The sequence below is a fragment of the Pteropus medius genome, unplaced genomic scaffold (genome assembly GCF_902729225.1).
Source record: "Pteropus medius unplaced genomic scaffold, Ma_sr-lr_union100, whole genome shotgun sequence".
NCBI classification, from domain to species: Eukaryota; Metazoa; Chordata; class Mammalia; order Chiroptera; family Pteropodidae; genus Pteropus; species Pteropus medius.
In genome coordinates this window covers 12,776,346-12,797,677 of record NW_024354503.1, presented here as the reverse complement: position 1 = coordinate 12,797,677, position 21,332 = coordinate 12,776,346, and the positions used below count along the sequence as shown (strand labels likewise).

The 21,332-nt window shown below is 39.6% G+C and overlaps 1 protein-coding gene and 1 pseudogene across 4 annotated transcripts in view; one reads left to right on the top strand and one right to left on the bottom strand.

Annotated features, from left to right (window-relative positions):
• RCAN2 (regulator of calcineurin 2) overlaps nt 1-21,332 on the bottom strand; it is a 233,160-nt gene that overhangs the window by 62,046 nt on the left and 149,782 nt on the right. The gene's annotated exons all lie outside the window — the stretch shown is intronic.
• Nucleotides 4,930-5,048, top strand: LOC120596489 (uncharacterized; annotated as a pseudogene).

Below are 21,332 nucleotides of genomic sequence, written 5' to 3'. Positions count from 1 at the left end.
TCAGACTGCTTTTGTTTGTATTCCAGTTTCTCCACTTGGGGTGGGGGAGATATATAGAGAGGAAGGAGTTGTTTTTGCTAACACTTATTGAGCACTTACTACATGGCAGTTATTGTTCCAAGACGCAAACGATCTTACCAGGTAGGTCCTGTTATATCCCTATTTTCACATATTGGCTTAACTTAATGACCTGCCTAAGATCATACAGCTAAGAAGCAGGGAGATGGTATATAGCACAAGGACTTTGGAGCTAAACTTCTTGAGTGTAAATCCTGCTTCTATCACACTGAACCCCTCTGAGTCTCAGTTTCTTCATCTGTAAAAAAATGAGTAGGATATTGAATGGGCCTTTTATCTTGTCATGAGAATTATAAATGAGTTAATACATGTAGAATATTTAAGAGTAGTAAGTACCTAGAACAGAGTAAGCATTCCATACATGTTAGCTATTATTGCTGAAGTGGTGTTATCATAGTGAGACATCGAAAGCCACCTAAATGTTGAATAGAATAGGATTGTTTAAATTAATTATACAAGGATAAAAACAAGGCCATAACCCCCAAAAGTTAAAAATCAGGAGTTCTTTTAAAGATGAAATTGTGGAAAGTTACCTAATAGCCTGGATATAAGACACATAACTAAAATGTATCCCCAATCTGAAGCCCTGGATATAACCTTGAACATATCTGAAGCTGTTGCTTTCAAAATGAGGTCAACAGCATGCCCCACAGGAATTAATAAGGGTTTGATTGTCCCTCCCAGCACTGTGTAGGGTCCGGGGTCTCCTGTAAGTATCCCCAAATACGGAAAAGGATACATAACAGTTATGATGGGTTGAACTGTGTATCTCCCAAAATATATGTTGGTGTTCTAACCCCCAGCACCTCAGAATGTGACCTTATTTGGAAGACAGAACTTTTAGAGAGGTAGTCAAGATGTAATTAGGTTATTAGGGTGGGCCTGAATCCAATGTGACTGGTGTTCTTAGGGAAAGAGGAAATTTAGAGACATACACATACAGATATACAGATATAGTTCATGTCATGTGAAGATAAAGGGAGATATTGGGATGATACTCCTTCAAGCCTAGGAATGTCAAAGATTGCCAGCAAACCACCAGAAGCTAAGTGAGTGATATGGATGGAACAGATTCTCTCTCACAACCCTGAGAAGAAAGCAATCTTGTTGACACCTTGACATAGCTTCCAGAACTCTAAGACAATACATTTCTGTTTTTTAAGCCACTCAGTTTATGGTACATTGTCATGGCAGCCTTAGCAAATGAACACAGTAGCCATAACACTAAGCCATTAAACACATAGCTCTTGCTCTGGTTCTATGATCACCAAGCAATCTTGGGATTATCTCTGGCCTGCCATGTTAATCTCCCTACATGAAAAGCTGGCCAGAGCATGTGAATACCTAGTTGCTTTGGTGGTTCTATTTCTCACTGCAGGTTAGTGAAATGGCCTTCTGGTTTATACATCAGGCTCTTACGAGTATGCATGGGGTCTAAAGCAGTGTTCTCCAACTTTTTTGGCACCAGGGACCGGTGCTACTATGAGAATCTAATGCCTGATCTGATGATCTGAGGTGGAGCTGGGGTAGTGATGCTAGCTCTGGGGAGTGGCTGCAGATGCAGATGAAGCTTCATTTGCTCACCTGCTGCTCACTTCCTGCTGTGCAGCCCGGTTTCTAACAAGCCACAGACCAGACCTGTACTGGTCTGTGGCTCAGGGATTGGGGACCCCTGGTCTAAAGAGATTGAGCCATTTTTGGAATACTGATGATACTAGCTTTCTGAGTCAAGAAAGTGGAGGGCCATTTGCTGGAATGTAATGCCATGTCACCTGGGGACACTTCTTGCTTTCTCTGAAGGCACATTTTGGAATCAAACAGTCCCTTTCCATTTAAAAATAATTACACTAGGCAAAAGGTTTAATTAGTCCTTAGTCAATCTCATTTGACTTTGAACATATCTTTGAAGATAATAAACAAATAGATGCTAATGCTTCTTTTTCCTTAATGTTGCATTTACTTAATACATAATTCTTTGTATCTAATTAAAGTTCATATTTTATTATAAATTTTTAAAATTTAAAATAATTTGTATCACTATACATCATTAAACATTAAATCATAATAGAGGGAGGAAGAGTAGCATGTAATAAAGTCATATGATACCCAGAGGCCATCTGACCCACCATTTGGCCTCTTATTTGTATATAAATATTCTCTAAATGGGTATTTATGATGTTCTAAATATCTCCAAGAAAAGATAAATGGCATAAAGAAATTACCAACCATGACGAGATTCATTCCAACACTGAAGCATCTTCTTATGCAGTAAATTAAAAAATATGTATCTAACTGTAAATCTTTCCCACTACCATTTTCTGCTTTGAACTGGCCACATAGGTAACTAGTAAGACTAACCATACAGAGAAGATGCAAAGCTAGGACTTGAAAAAGTCAAATCCTGTCTCTTTCCATTACCCTCTGATGCATCCACCAAAAATACTCTAAATTCCTTCATTTTCTTTCTTTAGAATGAAAACTCTTCTACATTTTTTTCCTCATTTCTAAACTCTCTTCAAGAGAATCTTGTGATAAAAGCTTGGTGCTACTTGTAGTATCCCTTTATTATGTTTTAAGGGCCTGAACCTGAACTTGCTTGGCTCTGCAGAACTGGCACCCTCTCACTGCAGCAGCCACCCTGGTGGGGCATCCAATTTTGCAAGAAAGGATTTCAGTGCAAAGCTTCTGCAGACACTGATTGACTCAGCATGAGCTCTGCCAGGCCTTTAAGATGAGAAGGTACAGCCTCTGTCACTTCAGAGGAAAGGAGGAAGAGTGAGCCTATTTTCAGAAAGAGAATAATCAGAATACAGATCCTTAGCCCTGGAATGGTGAGAGTTACATACAATCAATGCCTTTCCTTTACCTCCTAGAGGGTGCAGAAGTGCTAACCAAGCCAAAGCTGATAACCACTGAACAGTCCAGATGGGTAGAATCAACCAAAAAAAAAAAAGTAATGTAGAGAAGAAATGCTAAGAAGTGCTAGGATTTTCTACAGGTGGAGGCACAGAAAGGCCAAATTAAATGTGACCTTGTCTATGCATTCTAAACATTTATCATTATGGATCTAATCATTCTGATAGAAAGAGAGAGAACAGTTTCTAATTCTTTGAGTTGATAAGAAAACTCTATTTTTTTCATTTATATATACTATTTAGTAAGACAAAGAAGTATGTAACACATTTTCAGAATGCTTCCCACTAGCAGTGGTTACAATAAAAAAATAAATCCTAATATTCTGTGAAAATCACTTGGCTATCATTCTTTTATCCTGAAAACATTTTATAGAGAGAATGGATAGGGAAAAAACTGATAGTCTGAGGTGAGAACTTCCCCCAAAAGATGGAACAAAGTGAGTGCAAAGAGAAGTGCAACACCTTGAAAGAAATTTTACCTGCTCGATATTCCACCAAAGTCTATCTGGTTTGAAAGCTTTAGTCAAATCCCAAACGCCCAGCATACACCAGAAGAGATTTGTTAATTTACGTAGTTGCATTACAAAGTCTATTCTATTGTTCAGTGGCAGAGTGCCTAACATTAATATTGTGGTTTCAAACTGCAATTTTCCTCTTGGCAGCTTACAAGAGAATAAAAATACTAAAATTAATTAATTTATTAAATACCTTGCCTTCAATGCTGTGAGATATTTTACACGCTTTCCCAACTTAGCTGACTTTTACTCCTAGCTGTAAACAGACTAATTTTATGTAAGTGTCATAGATGTTGCTGATGGTAGGGCAGTAGCACCATGTCAACGTTCAACTAATTAAAAATAATGTTGTTAGACTGGGGACAGCATGAGGGCAACGTCAAGCAAGTCAAGTACCATGCTCCCTCAGGTCTGGCTTGGGCTTATTGATTTTAAACTTTATTCTGTGGTAATGCCTCAATTTTTACATGCAGTAGATTCTCTCTTACTTTCTCAAATATTCAAATTAAACACAGTCGCAGATGCCCTTTAAAAAGTTACCCAATTTGAAAAAGAATAGAAACAGTCTTAGTTGGTTTGTGCTGCCATAACAAAGTATGGCAGACTGGGTGGCTTATAAACAACAGAAATTTTTTTCTCACAGTTCTGGAGATTGGAAAGTCCAAGATCAAGGTGCCGGTAGACTTGGTGCCCAGTGAGAGTCTGCTTCCTGGTTCATAGATGATTGTTTTTTCTCCTGTGTCCTCACAGGACAGAGGGGTGAAAGAGCTCACTGGGGTCTTTTATAAGAGACCCCACTCATCCCACTCATCCCACTCATAAGGTCTCCACACTAAGCACATCCCAAAGTCCTCATCAACAAATACCATCGCATTGGGAATTAGGTTTCATTATACGAATTTTGGGGAGACATATACATTCAGTCTGTAGCAGAAACCAAAACATCATCCGAACCTAAGTGTAGTGACTTTATGAAAGCTGGTTTCTCTGGGTTATATCATCAATGCATATGGCTCTCAACAGCACCAGTACTGGTCCCTCTAATGCAAACATTTTTGGGATTTGTAGTTATTAACAGAGAAGATGCAGCTCTCAGCAACAGCAGTAATAATGTTATCACTTGGGTACCTACTCTACATCAAATATTTAATTTACGTTATCACATTCAATATCATAGTAACCCTGCAGGGTAGGCCCCATCTCCACTTGATAGAAAAGGTGAGCCTTGGAAAGATGGTGGGTCACTTGCTATATAGATCCAGGCTGGAACCAGAGGCCTTCAGAAGCCTCTTTGCAAGACTCTACGCATGCCTGAAAACAGTAAAACAAAGTTCCTTCAACAAAACTCGGACTGATATAAGTAACTCAACATTCTTTTCAAGAATTTTTGCATGAAGCTTACAATTTAAAGTAGATAAGCAGTCTACGACCATGCCACCCTGAACGTGCCTGATCTCATCTGATCTCAGAAGCTAAGCAGGGTTGGGCCTGGTTAGTACTTGGATGAAAGATCACCTAAGAATGCCAGATGCTGTAGGCATTAAATAAATACATAAATAAAAATAAAGTAGATAAGCATTTGAACTACTCATCTACACTTCAGCAGTATCAGGGAACCTGACACAATGCCATCACATTCTGGAGGCCAGTGTGCCTTTGACCTGAAGGGGCCATAGACCATGTATGTATACAGGGGAAAATTCTCAAAGACTCTAGTTTTGACTTAAATCATTTCTATTTTAATGTTATTTAAATATGCATGAATGTAGAACTAAGTATAACTACCTTGCCCTTAAAGCTCTTATAAAATTATTTTAAAACACACACACAAATGTTCAAATTAGATACAAATTACAAAACCAGTACAGTTCGAGTGAGCAAATGGCTTACAGCACTAACGGAGTGCTGGTTTCTCCGCACATGGTTGTTTCTCTGTGGCTCATCACTACTATCTGTCCTGAAAACAGCTTTTCCTCCTTTTCTTGCATGAAAATTTGAGAAAATAAGAAGCCTTTATTCCCCTCCCTCGTTTTATAGATTAAATCTTATGCTGTTCTTTTTTCCTAAAATAAAAGTAGTATTGCCACTTACTGCTTTGCAACCTGGGGTGAGTTACTTGACTTCTTTCATCTTTCTTGTCTGTAAAATGGAGATAAATAAATAGGACCTATCCACACTGGGTTGTTTAAGAATAAAATAAGTCAATAAATGTGAAAGTTCTCAAAATAGTGTCTAGCACACAGTAAATGCTCCTAATTGTTATTTATTATTATAATTATAAATATAAATATTAAGAAAAATATAAGTATGGGAACTGAAAGACAGCTTCAATGCTCAGCTCGTTAAAGGTGATCATACCAAGATACAGAATCTAATTATATTACATTTCTATCACATATGAAGATATACTAATTAATTAAAGGTATATATTGTATGCATGTTGTAAACTCTAGGGCAAATAGTAAAAATTTGGAAAAGATATTAAAAGAAGCCAAAAGTTAAGGTAAAGTGGAGTTAAAAAAAATGCTCAATTATTCTAAAAGCAGTTGGAAAAAGAAAAAAAAAAGTAGATGGAACAAACAGGAAACAACTAGATACATAGTAGACTTTAGGCCAACCATACCACTAATTACATTAAATGTAAATTATCTAAAAAAATGAACTAAAAGACAAAGATTAGCAGATTGGTTAAAAAAGCAACACCCAACTATATGCCACCAAGAAATCCACTCACTTTAAATAAAGTCATATATAGGTTTTAAGTCAAAGAATGGGGGGAAAAATAACATGCAAACGCTAATCAGAAAAAGCTGGAGTTGCTATATTAAAGTTTTATTATCATACAAGTGAATACATAAAAAATTAAAATCTATAAGAATCACTTCTATATCTAAATCTCTTATCTCTAACTCTCTATCTCCCTACTGAAAAACTCATGGAACACTGAGAAATAAGACTAGGAAATAAAACTGAATTATCTTACTTAATACCCTACTACATATGCTGTATAGATACTATATCAAATTTATTAACATCTTTTTATTTTATTTTTAGAAAGCATATGTTAAGGTATTTATTTTTTTGGATAGAGTTCAGATAAAGAATAATTTGTCGACGGGAATGTGAGACTGAAAGCTGTATATGAATTCTAACTAGCTAAAATCAAATTTGAATTCTTGTCACTACTGAGTAGTCACATATTTCACTATTAAATGACCACATTCTAAAGATGCTATTTAATTAGAAGAAGAAACTAAAATGAGATTCTATTTTCAGAATTTGCCAGCTAATGCTAGGCCTTAATTAAAACAAAACCAAACAAAATAAAACAAATCAGATAGCTATCTAAAGATTTTTGTGACTAAATGAACAGCAAGGCTCTATCAACATTTAAAAAAATCAAAAGTGCCAAAGGGAGGGTGGACCGAAACTAGTGTGGGAAAGCTGCAACATCTTGTTCAATAATGAAAATCTGGGAAATCTGGGTCATATTTCATTCTTGTAGGAGGAAATGAGAATTGCAACACTAATGTTAAAAAAGAGTAGGAGTAAATGAAGGAAAATATTTATCAACATGTAGTTAACACCATTGCTTTAAAAAGACAAAGATGTAGAGATGTTCAAACAAGAACAGATGAATCACATTCTGCTAACATAGAAAATGACAGGATTCAATAATTGAGAATGCCCCTTGTTCACGCTGGGCCTCAGTGTCTACAGCCGTAAAATGAGGACTAAGCCCTCTTAGGATGGCTGTTAGGGCGGCAAAGCTACACAGCAAGGGGCCTCCAGATAGCCACGCCTATGCTCAGGGGCCCTGGGACCTTGGCCAGAGGTGAATGGTTCAGGGGTAGACTTTGTACCCTCCAAGCTGGGACAATCGGATCCTTTCTGGCATTTAATATTTCACAACCAATTTAACACATTTGCTCATTCATTCCATCACTCATTCATGCCTACAAGGGCACCGTTCTAGTCTCTGTTGAACAAGACTGACAAAGATGTTATCCTCTTAGAGCTTGCATTCTACTGGGAGATATAGACAACCAACAGATAGATAAGAAAACATTAGATCCTATGTAATGGTGAAAATATAAAACTGGTGAAGTGATGCAGAGTGTCTGAGTAAGGGAGCAGTTACTTTAAGTTGGGTGGTGAGCAAAGCATCTCTAGGAAGAAAGTAAAGAAGAGTTAATCAGATAGAAAATCTAGGGAAGATCATTCTAGGCAGAAACAGACCAGTAAGGCCTGAAGCATAATAAATAGGAAGTGAGTAAAATAGAGATGAGTTTAGACAAATAGATCAAGTTATGTAGGGCCTTGTAGTCTATGGCGATGCATTTGGATTTTATTTCTAAGAGCAACAAGGAGCCAATGGAAGATTTTGTGTATAAAGTACATGACCCAATTTGTGGTTTCAAAAGATCACTCTAGATTATGTAAGAGCAAGTGTGGAAGTAAGGGGCCTCTTAGGAAATGACCTCAGTGTCCGGGAGGAAGGTGATGGGACTAAGGTTAAAGTGCAGGGGTTAAGAAGAGGAGTTTGGAGGTGAAATCAATAGGATTTGCTGAGATGGAGAGTGTGGGAAAGAAAAGAAAGACTGCTATCTATGTTTGTGACCTGAACGACTGGGTAGCTGATAGTACAATTTCCTGACATGGGGAAGATTGTGGGAAGAGTAGGTTTTTTGTTTTGTTTTTTAAACCCAGATCTCTGTTTTGGCTAGGTTGGGTAAAGATGTTGTATTAGACGTTGAGTGACATGTTGAGTCCCTGTACTGGGAGACATTAGAGCTGAGTCACATTAATGAAGACCAAGAAAGGATCCGCAAACCCTGCTGCCCACAGCGTGGTCCGGATTTCTGCCACTCTGCAGTCTTATTGTTTAGCGTTTTCCATGATTGCACAAGCTCCTCCTGCATCCTCTCGATAAATTGCCCTCTTTGCTTAAGCTAGCATTTCGGCATCTATTGTTTGCAACCCAAAAGGATCTTAACGAATCCTTGGTGATGACAAGATCGTTTCTAAGTTTCTGTCCTGCTTTACTACTTTATAAAACTAAGAAGCTATTTTATAACTAAACATGATATCAACTGAAACTTGGGGCATTGATGGTGGGGACAGCAAGTACTGACTACACTAAGAATAATGGCTGCACTTTACTGAGTACTGGCTGTGAGAGAAGCTCTACTAAGGGCTTTGACATACTTTATCTCATTTAATCCTTAAAACCAGTGGTCCCCAACCTTTTTGGCACCAGGGACCTTTGCTCCTATGAGAATCTAATGCCCAATGATCTGAGGTAGAGCTGAAGTGGCGATGCTAATGCTGGGGAGCAGCTGCAAATACAGGTGAACCTTCACTTGCTGGCCCACCCCTCACCTCCTGCTGTGCAGACGGTTCCTTACAGACCATGGACTGGTACCAGTCTGCAGCCTAGGAGTTGGGGACCCCTGCCTAAAACAACTCTGAACTAGTGGTGACTTATCCTATTTTAGAGAAAATTAAGGTTTGAGGGCTGAAGGTTTGGAGGCAGTAAGTGTTAGAGCGGGGTTTCAAACCCGGGTCAAGTTAACCCCCAAAGTGCATCAGTCACCAATTCACTGCACTATTGGGTGCAGGTTTCCACGACTGGAGATGATTCAGTGAGGGGCTGGAAGAATACTCATGATCCCTCTGGTGGTGGCGCAGGAACTACAGCAACCTATTGCCAGTTTCACAGCAGGGTTGGCCGTTACACAATCTAGAGCCATGGTAGAGCTCTAAAAAGAATGTGCAGACTTCCAAGCTATATCCAGGCTTCGGCTTGGGGCTCTGTGCTCCTCGGCATCGTTCAGCAGAGCAGAACCAACACAGGATACGTATCTTCATAATGGCCTTGGATGGGAAGGTAGTCACTGGGATCTTGTGATTTGAGAGGACATAGGTATCCTCAGCAGTCAGCCACTTACAGATTGGGAAACTGAGACCTAAATAGGTTACTTTGTAGGATTACATGGCTAATTAGTAAAGACTTAAAATCTTAAGACCAGGTTATGTCTTATTCAATAATTTGAGTGTTTGTCTTATTCAATAATTTCCAATCTCATCATGGTGCTATTTCTTTTCTCACTTGACAATGAGGTCTTAGAGCCTATCCTGGTGGAAGGGTAGGGAGACATCAACTTTCTGTTCTCAGCCTTAACCCTTATTTTCATCAAGCCATAATATACAATTATAAAATGTGCAATCTTAAGCATATAGCTCAGTGAATTTTTGTAGTATAATCACAATCAATGTAACTATATCCCAGGTCCAGATATAAGATGTTTCCAGCACCTTAGAAGGCACTGTTCTGTTCCTTTTCAGACAATAAGCACCTTCCCCACTCCCTGGGGTAACCACTTATTCTGATGTCTATCACCATAGACTAGTTTTGCATGTTCCTAATCTTTATGCAAATGGAATAATAAATATGTACTTTTAAAATCCGTCTTCTTTTATTCTACACTATAATTGTGAAATTCTCCATGTTGCGTATAGTAGCTTATTCTTTTATATTGCTGTGTAGCGTTCTGTCGTGTGAATGTATCTAGACTTATTCATCCATTCTCCCAATAATGGACATTTAGGTATTTTTCCCTTTAGGACTATTATGAATAAGGCTGCTATAAATGTTCTTGGGCACGTTTTCTGGTAGACATAAGCACTCATTTCTCTAGGGAAGCAGAATTACTAGATTGTAGGGTAGACATATATTTAGTTTTAGAAGACACTATAGACAATTTTCCAAAGCATTTGTGACAATTTGCCTTCCCACAGGCAATAAATGAGAGTTCCAGTTGTTCTTAATTCTTGCCAGCCCTGGGTATTGACTGTCTTTTTGCTTTTCAACCGCTCTGTCAGCTATGTAATGGTATCTCATTGTGGTTTTAATTTGCATTTCCCTGATAAATAATGGTTTTGGCCATTTGAGTATCTTCTTTTTTAAAATGTCTGTTTAAGTACTTTGCTGATTTTTAATTGGATTGCTTGTCTTACTGGTTTTTAGGATTTCTTGATAAATTCTGGAAATGAGTCCTTTGTCGGATATATGTATTGTGAATATCTTCTCCCAGTCTGTGACTTGTTGTTTTATTCTGAGTGGTATCTTTTTGGTAAATGCAAGTACTTAATTTTTAATAAATTCCAGTTATGGTTAGTGCTTTGTGTGTCTTGTTTGCGTATCAGTTATGGTTAGTGCTTTTATTATGGTTAGTGCTTTGTGTGTCTTATTTAAGTAATATTTGCCTACCCCAAATCTTACCTTTTTAAACTCAAGAAGCCCAGAAGCCATTTAAAAGCTATGTATTTGACAGGCATGGAAAATGCTAACAAATTCTTTTTCAGGCACAGGGGAGATAAAACGTTGAGAGGTCAGAAGGGAAGAAGCACAGTGGTGCCGAAGCTGCTGGAAACTCATGGGATGCTCTGGCAATGAGTAACGGGGAGGCAATAATCAAGGACTTATAATCGAAGTTGGTGGGAGGAGTTTTTCTTGAGAGAAAGTAACAGTAGCAACCATCAAACAAATCAGACCTACATTGGGCCTTGTACTGATACCATCCCCATGCTTTTGATAAAGGCAATAGTCAACATCTCCCTGAGAAGTTGCTGCAGTTTTCTGACCAGATTTAGAAGAGGGTCTCAGCACAGTGCCGCACAAATGGTGGGTGTGCGAACAACCTTATTCCTTTCTTAGAACAAAGAGAACTATAAATAAATGTTAAATAGTCGCGAGTATCCAATTTTGCGTTAGATACGTGTAGTGCTTCACTTCATACCCTCTCGGCCCCACCAATCTCTTATTATTTATAGCTCCTGCGGCACTAACCAGTTTTGTGTGGATTCTGCTCAGTTGCATGCAGTGTACAATCTGAGGGCCTTGCTTCACCTCAGTGCCTGTCTCTTTCCATTCCAGCCTTCTCCGCTGACAGAGAGGCAGGTACCCCCACAATATACTTGGTATTCATGCATGCACAACCCCAAAATGCAGGGGAGTTAACAATCTGTGGAAGAAACTTGGGCCCGTGGTGGCTGGAAGCCAATGGGCAAATGTGTCTCCTTTCCTTTCCCTTGACAGAGGTTCTGTACCATATTTCATACAGCTTCTTAGGCTTTCCGTGGAATTTAACAACCAGTCACCAGAGCAGAGGTCTGCTCCACTACCCACTGACTGGCCTCCCTACCTTCCCTGCTTCACCCACCTGGCTTCTACTCCCACACCTTGGCTTTCCACCCCCCAATCTCCAGTAAAACACTTACGCTTAAGCTTTTGTTTCAGGTTCTGCTTTCTGGGAAACATAAGCGAAGAGGGCACTCACTAAGACATCTGCTTGATTGATTTTACTTCATTAGATTTCAAACATAGATCAATTTTACACTTTTATAACTTCAAAGGAAGACTCAGACCTTTCATTGGGAAGGTATCATTATGAATTAAATTCAACTAATCGGCTATATAAGTTCAGCTACATGGGAAATTTATTCAGGAATCAACATGATTCTCTGTTAGCCACAGAACTGAAAATATTTCTCCTTAGACATCTGTTGGAGAGGAGCCAAAACCAGAATCAAAATTTATGTTGGTTCGTGAGCTAATCAAGGCATTGAACTCAGCCGAAACAATTTATTACACAAGAAATGTAGTAAGAAGCTGACTGTCGAGGAAATGTGAATTCATCATTGGCTTCCACAACCAGGGGACAGTCCTGTTTTTAACTGGAGGCCTTTTTGGTCGTGATCCCCACTGTAGGGCTGGTAAGTCGAGGTGCTTAGAACATGTTGCTGAGGTGGTCAAGAGGGAGCCTCTGTAGGCACTGTGAGGGGCAGTACTGAAAGTGAGCTGTGAATGGAGCCAGTGTGTTACAGAGCGGGGCCGTGGTGTGCAAAATGATGATAGACAATGTGCGAAGTAGGCAGCGCATCAATAGCAGTGTGACATCTGAGGAAGCTGTGTGACTCCAAGATTGGCTTGTTTTCATGTCCAAAGAGCCAAATGATGAGAATTGTCAACAGATAGTTCAACTGAAATCACTTTTTCCCTGGCCTGCCTGGTGTGTTTCTACTGCAGGAATTCCAGCTCAACAGTGACAGTGTGTATTACTGAGTGGAGAAGGTACACCAATAGTTCTAGACCAATGGTTATCCCCTAACACCCTCAAGGTTCCTAGAACCCCAGAGAATTACACTTTATAACTTCCAAATAAATGTATACTTTCCAGAGTTACCATCTCAGCACCGTAGGCAATTTTAAAGGCTACGAGACCATGTTGAAAAGACCAGGGGAGGGCTAAAGAGACATGAGGATGAGGATGGCCCAGGGCACATTCACATAGCACTGAAAGTTAGTTCTCTATTCACAAAGCCTACTGGCATCCCATTTTCTTTGATCCTCTCACATTTATTATACTATGGTTGACGTGACAGTCTTCTCACTAGTGTGGAAGCTCTATTCTGGAAATCTCAGGCTTCCACATAGTGCCTTGCTCATTGGAGGAATTCAGTAAAGGTTTCTGGAAGGCTTCTGAAATTTTTCTGAAATGCCATCTTCTCAATGAGGGCTATTCTGGCCATTCTATTGAAAATTCCACTTCCTGCCCCCTCATCCTGGCCTGCTTTCACTTTTTCTCTTTAGCACATATCACTACTAGCATACTATATAAATTGTTTATTTATTATTTTCCTGATCATCTCTCTTCCCGTTAGGATGTTCCATGGCCGTCATTTTTGACTTTTTTTTATTTTTCCTGTGATGCCTCCACATATCTAGACCTAGTATATATAAATACTGATTGATTCCAAAATGGCAACTTCTGTTTCTTAAACTCACTCAGGGTACTTTGTGCCTCTTCCTGTGGGTCCAACTCTCCATTGAGGAAAACAGTATATTTAATTCACTAATTAACAATTTATTAAGCACTGACTCTATGCCAGGCATCGTGCTGGGTGCTGAGGGAACAGACATGAAGAAGACAGAGTCCCTGCCTTCAAAGACCTTCAGGTTAGCGAGGAGATGTCTACAAGCATGGGCTACTATAATACAATGCAGTGAATATGATGGCAGAGGAAAACATAGGGTGTTAAGGAAGCACAGACAGGGGCTAAGGGAGGGGCTTAGGGCCTCAAGGAACAGCTACGGCTCTGGCATAAATCAAGCCCTGATGAGACGAGGTCTCAAGGCTGAGTAGATATTAGCGAGAGAGTATGTATAAGGATAGGTTGAGGGAGACAGGGGTCATGGTGGTAGACGAGAGCAAAAAACGTGAAAGCTCTATGTCTATGTTGAAAAGGTAACGCAATTGCTTGATTATTGTAGCATTCGTTTAGCATACATTTGCTGTGCTCCTATTCTGTGTTAAGCTGGGATGCAGCAGCAAGCAAAACACAAAAATATTTGCCCTCATGGAGCTTATAGTCTTGTGAGAGGAGACGGATACTAAACAAAATAAATAAGTGAATTATGCGATATGTTATAAAATAAGTGCTATGTACAAAAACAGCAAGAAAAGGGGATGAAGAGAGCTGAGGAAAGGCACTGCGATGCTTAGGGTCTGAGCACAGGCTCCTCTCTTTGGATCATCCCCTAATATCCTCTGTTAGAAATCTTCCTGCCCATGATGAAGGCCAGCCTCTGGTTTTACGGGCTTTTTTTTTTTTAAGCAGCAGGAGGAAGAAAAGAAGTCTTCATGCATTACAGTAATGATAGCAGTAATTACACTTTCTATTAAATCCCATGAAAGCCCTAAAGTAATTATCCAAGAAATAAACAAATGAAAGGACATTCAGAACAAGCATCAGACAAAGATGTTGAGAGAAGGCCCAGTGCAGCGATGAGGAGCGCAGGCTCTGAGCCAGGCAGCCCCCGGTTTGGATCACGGCTCTGCCACTTCCTGGCTGGCTGACGTGGTCAGTTCATTAATCTCACAAGCCTCACACTCTCTCCAACTGTAAAAGAGGGATGATCATAACAGTATACTTTCTTTACATGGGAGTATGAAGATGCAGTGAGATGCTATGGGAACACACACTTAAGTTATGGGGCTGGCAAGTAGTAAAATTCAATGATGTTAAACATTACTAGTCTAGCCCAACATGGCTTCTTCAATGACCCTAGAGAACACGAACTCTGATCTTAGACAAATTGGCCCACTTTGCAGCATGAAATATGAGAAGTTTGAATTAAGGGCAAGGAGAGACAAATGTGGTTGGTGGGGCTGGGGTGCTTTTCGGCATAGTCTAAGGTAGAACGTGACTAAAGTGTCCAAGTGCAGGACTGAGGGATGAGGTGGGACAAGGAAAGATAGCTAGCTGCTGATTAAAATATGGTGTTAAGCTGGGCAGATCTGGTGGATGAAAGAAAGCAGTGGCCGCGAGGCCATATCATAAGAAGACTAACCTGCAGAAATCTCGAGTTTAGCCCGAAATGGAAGATCTGGGAGTGGGGAGAAGACTGAATAACTATCTCAAAGAATGAGAATATATATCTGGTAAAGAAAGCACAGACTTGCTCTGTTTGCTCACAGAGCAAACTACTACTAGTAGGACAAATGGGTCGAAGTTGTAGACTTTCAAGAAAAAAAAAGAATAATCGTGAAACAGTCTCAGCACGGAGTGGGGACTCTATCACTGGATGAGTGTAGGAGAGAAATACTTGAGGGGCGATGGCTGCATTGTTTAAGTAGGGGATCTTTAGTTGTCTCTCAAGTCCTTTCCAACTCTAAAATCCTGACTTAAAGCCTTAATTAAGGAGGCCAAAAACAATAAGAAGCCCCGGAGAGCTCAAAGCTTAGAAATAATTTGAATAAAGTCAAGGTGATCAGTAAAAGGAAATGGAGGTGAGCCTGCTGACCAGGAGAAGTTTACAGAAATAAACTCAGGAGGTGATGATAATGCAGTCCATGAAGCCTGTCCAAAGTGTTGTTCTGCTTAGTCCTCACCATAATCCTGAGAGTCAATATTACCCTCATTGCCATTTCATCATGAGCAAAGCGAGGCCTAGAAAGCTCATCTTGCCAATGCATTTTGTTAGAAAGGGCAGACCTATAACTTTAGTCCAGTTTTCTGACTTTTAGTCCAACATTCTTTACAGTTCACTTTACAGAATTTCCATGTTGGATTAAGAAAGAGGGACAAAAAAATGAAGACATAGGTATTTAAATAATTGTACCAGCCTTCTTCACTGATTTCCCTGCCCTCCCCAACTCCCTCTTCCTGTTTCCTCCTTTCTCCTATCTAGGCTGGACTCCCAAGATGCTGTGATCTTCCAAAATTACGTCTCTTAACACTCTTGATGATTCCCCATGGTTCATGGGGTCAATTGCGATGGTTTGGTTGGTGCTCAAGGTCATTCATAGCATGATCCATCCTCACTCCTCACTCTACAGTATTATCTTTCACTATTCTCTGTATGACAGGGAATAGGCTAAGTGTATGCCAATAGAGAGTGGTAGGGATTAGGGAATGCTTGCTTTGTTGAAAAGGGCAGACTTAGCTCATCTGGAGCCAAGAAATGAAGTCACGAGGTGATGATAATGTAGTCTAGGAAGACTATCCAAAATGTTGCTTTGCTTAATCCTCATCATAATCCTGGGAGGTCGATTGTAGCATGTGGGAAAGGCGATTCAGTGATGCCAGTTCTACCAATCTTTTAAGAGAATCTGAGATATAGATTTTAATTTTAAAATCTTCCAATTTTTTAAAGGCTAGCAATAAATTCAATCTAATAAAATGACACAATATATGACAAATAAAATCTGCCTACGGATTTGGTTCACAGGTGAACATTTTGCAAATTCTGATCTAAGACTACTACCTTTGAGATGAAGCTAATCCTCATTTGCCCAACTTGAAGTGAGTCATGCTTCCTGGAAGCCCCACGTTATGAAGTGAATATCTTTCTCATGGCACTTAACGCTAGTCAGCCCTGCTACACATATATGATTTTGAAGTAATGAGTATTCTTCCCTTTGGGGACTACATAATGTTCCATTCGTATTAAGTACTAACAGACAGTTTTTGAACTTGGATTTAGTAGAAAGAGACCTGAAAGATTTGGTTCTGCTTACATGCGAAGTCCACAAAAGGGGTCGATGATGGTTCCAGATCCCAAGCCTGGGTACTGACAATAACTGCCTGGAATAACTGCTTAGGTGGATCAAGAGAAGGTTCCATGGAAGAAGGGAAAGTTAAGGCACTCAGGCTTCTTATGTCGTCGTGCTCATTCAGAATTCAAGAGCTTAAAGTACTTTCGAGTTTATTTCCCTTCTATCCACAAGAAAGAATCTGGAGCCAGAATACCATCAAGAAGTCATTATAAAATTTTTGGTGCTCAGACCTTCTAGTCTATAACATAAATCAGAAGGATTGAATGACAGCACATATTGTCCTGTCCCAACACGTTTGGAGGAGAAACTTTGTTTTCTAATATTTGTAAAAATGAATAAAGACATTCATATTTCCTCCAAAGAAATCTCTTAGTTGACCTAACCTAACATCGCTGCTTCCTTCTTTCTCCTTAGTACTAGTAAATAAACAGCTGCTGTTAATCAGTTTTGTTTTTGCCAGTGTCGAATTAAAGGAGCTGATATCATCAATATTAGTAACCTCATGGGAGAATTTAATTGAGTTAAACATTAAATTACCAATTTAATTGAGTTACCAATTTTTGAAGTCTTGAAAGTCTTGCTGGATTTTTTCACTAAAATGGATAATGTCTTATGCAGGAATGTTACTCAGAAATTGTGTGGATTTCAGAAAAAATTACATAATTTTGTGGATGAAACTAATATGTGATTCTCAATATAGCAGAACTGCTGTGTCTTTAACAGAGCTAAATCTCATTATTGGACTCAGTTGAATTTAAGGGATTTCATCATCAAAGTTTAGAGATACAAGAGGCAAGAAAAATAAGTCACTTGTTGAGTGCCTATATGTTTTAAGTACATTCTTATTCCATTTGCAACACTTGATCATACCTACTTTAGAGATGAAAAAACTGTTACTCAGAGATAAAGAAAACTTCCCAAGACTGCCCAACTGGAAACTGTTAGGGTCTGGGTTCTAGACCAGGCTGGTCTGGCTCTGCAACCCATTCCTTCTACATGCTGCCCACTGCTCACATAGGGATGTTTTATTCCAATGGACTACCAGAGAGATTAAACTATTCACCCAAAGTGAGTGGTCTAAAAAATCTGCACCTGGAGCTTCTGTCTCCTTATTCAGTCCTCATTCTGTCTCTCCACAGCCAATGGCTGTATCATGGTTACCACCACTGCCTCTATAAAGGGCACAAAAAAGCTGAAGATCTTTTAGTACTCACATGGAAAGAAGCTTGCTGCCTTAGTTACATAACTAGCCATATCCAAGGATTGCAAAGGATCTGAATGATACTCTGGATCTGATTAGAGATGGTCTTGCTATCTGTTAATAAAAATCTTTCTGTAAACAGATAGAACTAGCCAAGTGGATGGCAGTAGAATGTAAGGCAGGGTGAATATACAGAATGCCCTGTCAGTATGGAAGAACAGTAAGGGCCAAGGCCTGGAGGTGCAACAGGAGAGGTAGCCCACTGGGCTCTCATGTCACTAGCTGATCTAGAATAGAGTGCCTGATACCTGCCATGCCTTTCAAATCCCAGATCAGAGCTTAACTATTTCATGAAACTTGACACCTCTTAAAGACTGTGTTTTGAGATTTTACTAATTCTTCTGGGATGCAATATAATGTATGTGAATTCTGGGATAGTTCTCAAATCATTTATTTACAGGGTACATTTGTTACCTGCACTAGAACTTGCTAGTTGTCCTTCAACGTCTACCTCTTTTTTTGTTTATAATAGAAATCTGATTTTTAGCCAGGCACAGGGCTACCAGGAACCAGGAACAAGGTGGTATTCTCAGCCTCTCCCAATGGGTTCATGTGCCCATGTTCTGTCCAGTCAAATCTCAGAGGAGGTGATATGTGCAACTTTTGGAGCCTGCCCTAACAGAAATTAGCCTGCCCTAACCGCTCTTCTCCCTCCTCCATCCTGTACCTAAAATAAGGCCTGCAACAAACTTAAGCATCATTAATTCATTCCATCATCTAACTTTTATTCAGCATCTACTAAATGTAGACTATTGCCCTGAGAGGCAAGACTGCCAGAATGATGGCAACAGTTAACCACAAGGACATGGCATCAAATTTTTCTTTCCCTTTGCGTTGTGTACACTAAACTCAAGGAACATCGGCCTCCATGAACATATTTTAGTGATGACATTGAGGATTTGGGCGGGGGTGGTGTTTGCATGTGTATATGGTCTCATAAGGGGCCCAGAATATTCTAGGTTAAGCATTTAACATAGTTGAGTTTCTATTTCCAAGCTGTCAGAACTTTGAAGAAGCATTAGGGCAGACTTTTTGGTTAAAGGACATCTGCCTGTGATTGTAAGTCTGCCTCTCTCACCCACAGACTAAGTGATTCCCAGGGAAGGGACCAGGTTTAGAATCTTGATTTTAGACTCCTGGCCCTACAAGACAATCAGTACATACCTGCTGAATTGAATGTCCTTCCTGAATACCCGAGGTGTAGTGCTAGCACACATGCCCTTCTCTCCTCCCAAATCAATCTAACGACATCCTCAACATGGTTTCTCTTTTATTTTGACTTCTTTCCTCTTTACAAAGAAAAGACAGAAGAATAACAAAAGATAATCAGCCTGATTCAAGGATGCTCAGACTCTGCAGCTGAGTTTCTCAGGCCCTCATCTTGTCTGGCTGGGATGTGGCAGCCCCCTCCTCTCTCCTCTTTGCATTGTCAGCCTTAGCGTAGCCACAGTCACACGACAACCAGAGAGGACTTTGCGTCAGAACAGGTGGATGGGTCACTTCCATGCTTAGGATGCTTCCCATGACCCAATCCAATTGGATTTGAGCATAAGGCCCAGACTCCCTCATAATGTGGGCCTGGCCTCTGTGTAATGCCACAACCACCCACGGTTCTACTTTCTAGAAGTCACCAAACTCCCTGACATTTCTGCTTTGGTGCAAATCCCTCTCTTTCCTAGGGATACTCTTCCTTACTTCTATCTTTTCTTCAGCTGCTGAACACCTATTTACCTTTAAACTGTAACTCAGGAATTACCTCCTTGGAGAAGTCCTTTCTCACAATCCGAGACCACCCTCTTACAGATTTCCATAGTATAGTGGGCTTGCTCAAACCATGATGTCTTCTAAATTCTACGTATCTCCTCACTACCTTCAGTCCTCCATTGGCCTATGAACCCCTGATGGCACTTCATCCATTCACAGGAGAGGTAGGCCACTGGGCTCTCATGTCACTAGCTGATCTAGAATAGAGTGCCTGATACCTGCCATACCTTTCAAATCCCAGATCAGAGGCTGCATTTTTGCCTCCATTCTTGAATGCCCAAGCACTGAAGCAGTGCCTACTGCTACCTAACAAGTGTTTTGTCATTTTTGCTAAATTTGGAATGAATGGATGAAGTGCCTAATGCTATACACAGGCATCAGTGATAATTTATTGATCACCTATATCCTAACAGCTCTTGAACTAAATCTGTATCTTTTTTTAATATTAAGAAAGTCATAAATAGGAGGTATTGTAAATACTTCTTTTTGAAGTGTTTTTGCCTCTAAAGATCAAGTTGCTTTCCATTAAATCATTACACCAAATTCTTGGTTCAACCTCCAAGAACTATGCAATAAGAATGTGAAGTAAAAATGAGCAAACTTTAATCTTTATATTGATTGGGTACATAGTTTGGGGAACACTTCTAATATGATTTTCTCATTGAAAGAATGCTTCCTACCTATATCAAAAGGGTGGTATGAGAAAGCATTCACTGAAAGAGGGTTTCTGAAGCTTACTTAAATGTCCATTATTGTTGATAATATGCTAAGTGATATTTAAATATAGAACATTATTTTGCTGAGCATTACACTACAATATTATTTTGCTGAGCATTACACTACAATATTATTTTGCTGAGCACATTTCCTTACAAAGTGAGATTATAAAATAGACCGTCCACTATCCCTCTGATTAATAATTCAGATATACCGCTTACTCATTCAGGAGATGGGTAGTAGGATTTTTAGCTTAGTTTTTATTTTGTTTTTTTAAGTATCACAGAATTGTTTACTAGTTTTATGATACAAGTTAATCAGCAGTCAGAAGTAAGTGTGCAAGGCAGAATACAGAGCTTCTAGGGCAAAATGCCTATACAACAAAAGAGAAATTGAGTTCAGCTTGGGTGATTAATTTCCACCTATCTCCACAGTTTTAACGTAGAAACGCAAAGTGAAGGTCAATATTAAAAGTACTGCAGTTATAGTTTAGCGTTACTGTGGTGAAACCTACCTATAACCCCATTTAAAATTCCTTCTCAGAGACAGAGGAAATATATTTTGAATGAATTGATTCTAAGCTCAATCTCTTTTTTTCCTTAATGGGCATCTTGCCTTAATATCTCTGTATTCTGACATATAAGCATGGCCTTGCATCTGGAAATCTAGACCATCCCTTTTAAAGAAGGTGGTCTAACAGCATGTTCAAGGTTACAGAGAATTGGAGTCTATCATTCATTTGTTACCACACATTCTGTTGATGTTACTGCATGGCAGTCTGGCAGTCTCTAGGAGCTCAAAACTGGCAAAGGGAAAAGCTTGCATTCAAAGGCCAGGGGAAAGGACAGACAATGAGCCGATAAATAAACAGATCATGTCACCTTGAGATTGTGCTGTAATGGAAAACGAGGTAGAGTAAGGGGTGGAGAATGACCAGCAGGCTGTGCTATTTTAGATT